The sequence below is a fragment of the Osmerus mordax genome, unplaced genomic scaffold, assembly GCF_038355195.1.
Source record: "Osmerus mordax isolate fOsmMor3 unplaced genomic scaffold, fOsmMor3.pri Scaffold_195, whole genome shotgun sequence".
In the NCBI taxonomy this organism is placed as follows: domain Eukaryota; kingdom Metazoa; phylum Chordata; class Actinopteri; order Osmeriformes; family Osmeridae; genus Osmerus; species Osmerus mordax.
The window spans coordinates 17,501-20,000 of NW_027120507.1; positions in this window are offsets into that span (position 1 = coordinate 17,501).

Genomic DNA, 2,500 nt, shown 5'->3' on the forward strand with positions numbered 1-2,500 from the left:
ATTGGAAACCATCAATCCTGGGAAAATAACAACTCACACGTGTGCCCATTATGCTAACTTGAATTTAGAAACCGTCCTCAACAAAATCCCACGTTCGGGCGCAAAACTGCACGTTTGAGGCCACATTTTCAATGATGCTGGAAACTTACATTCAAAGCTGGGAAAATGTGCTCATCTACAGGCATCCCCACTTAGGGACGTCGTAGCACCTTGACTCGGGTGGCGTTGGAAAGGTCTGGTCCAGGGGAACACGGGCGTGTCAAGGTTGCCACGCGCACGCGCATCCCCGCTAAACAGGAGCCCAAACAAAACTTTAAACGGGGCTACGGAAAAGGGGAGAGCTTTTTCGGGGACAAACACCACTCACGTCGGTGCCCCCTGTTCCAACTTGAATTTAGAAACCGTCCTCAACAAAATCCCACGTTCGGGTGAATAACTGTGAATTTTAAGGCACATGCCTCTCTGGGCTGGGAGAGTGCATTCAAATAGGAGAAATTGGCTTCATTTAGAGGCATCCCCACTTGGGGACGTCGTAGCACCTTAACTCAGGTGGCGTTAGAAAGGTCTGGTCCAGGGGAACACGGGCGTGTCATGTTTGCCACGCGCACGCGCATCCCCGCTGAACAGGAGCCCAAACAAAACTTTAAACGGGGCTACGGAAAAGGGGAGGGCTTTTTCGGGGACAACCACCACTCACCTCGGTTCCCCCCATCCCAACTTGAATTTAGAAACCGTCCCCAGCCAAATCCCACGTTCGGGGGCAAAACTGCTCGTTTGAGGCCACATTTTCAATGATACTGGAAACTTACATTCAAAGTTGGGAAAAGGTGTTCATTTACAGGCATCTCCACTTAGGGACGTCGTCAGCACCTTAACTCAGGCGGCGTTAGAAAGGTCTGGTCCAGGGGAACACGGGCGTGTCAAGGTTGCCACGCGCACGCGCATCCCCGCTAAACAGGAGCCCAAACAAAACTTTAAACGGGGCTACGGAAAAGGGGAGAGCTTTTTCGGGGACAAACACCACTCACGTCGGTGCCCCCTGTTCCAACTTGAATTTAGAAACCGTCCTCAACAAAATCCCACGTTCGGGTGAATAACTGTGAATTTTAAGGCACATGCCTCTCTGGGCTGGGAGAGTGCATTCAAATAGGAGAAATTGGCTTCATTTAGAGGCATCCCCACTTGGGGACGTCGTAGCACCTTAACTCAGGTGGCGTTAGAAAGGTCTGGTCCAGGGGAACACGGGCGTGTCATGTTTGCCACGCGCACGCGCATCCCCGCTGAACAGGAGCCCAAACAAAACTTTAAACGGGGCTACGGAAAAGGGGAGGGCTTTTTCGGGGACAACCACCACTCACCTCGGTTCCCCCCATCCCAACTTGAATTTAGAAACCGTCCCCAGCCAAATCCACGTTCGGGGGCAAAACTGCTCGTTTGAGGCCACATTTTCATGATACTGGAAACTTACATTCAAAGTTGGGAAAAGGTGTTCATTTACAGGCATCTCCACTTAGGGACGTCGTAGCACCTTAACTCAGGCGGCGTTAGAAAGGTCTGGTCCAGGGGAACACGGGCGTGTCAAGGTTGCCACGCGCACGCGCATCCCCGCTAAACAGGAGCCCAAACAAAACTTTAACGGGGCTACGGAAAAGGGGAGAGCTTTTTCGGGGACAAACACCACTCACGTCGGTGCCCCCTGTTCCAACTTGAATTTAGAAACCGTCCTCAACAAAATCCACGTTCGGGTGAATAACTGTGAATTTTAAGGCACATGCCTCTCTGGGCTGGGAGAGTGCATTCAAATAGGAGAAATTGGCTTCATTTAAGAGGCATCCCCACTTGGGGACGTCGTAGCACCTTAACTCAGGTGGCGTTAGAAAGGTCTGGTCCAGGGAACACGGGCGTGTCATGTTTGCCACGCGCACGCGCATCCCCGTTGAACAGGAGCCCAAACAAAACTTTAAACGGGGCTACGGAAAAGGGGAGGGCTTTTTCGGGACAACCACCACTCACCTCGGTGCCCCCCATCCCAACTTGAATTTAGAAACCGTCCCCAGCCAAATCCCCACGTTCGGGGGCAAAACTGCACGTTTGAGGCCACATTTTCAATGATACTGGAAACTTACATTCAAAGTTGGGAAAAGGTGTTCATTTACAGGCATTCCCCACTTGGGGACGTCGTAGCACCTTAACTCAGGCGGCGTTAGAAAGGTCTGGTCCAGGGGAACACGGGGCGTGTCAAGGTTGCCACGCGCACGCGCTTCCCCGCTGAACAGGAGCCCAAACAAAACTTTAAACGGGGCTACGGAAAAGGGGAGGGCTTTTTTCGGGGACAACCACCACTCACCTCGGTGCCCCCATCCCAACTTGAACTTAGAAACCGTCCCCCAGCGAAATCCCACGTTCGGGCGAATAACTGTGAATTTTAAGCCCCTTTTCCTCTCAAGCTGGAGGAAACGTGCAAAGTTGGGAAAAGGTGTTCATTTACAGGCATCTCCAC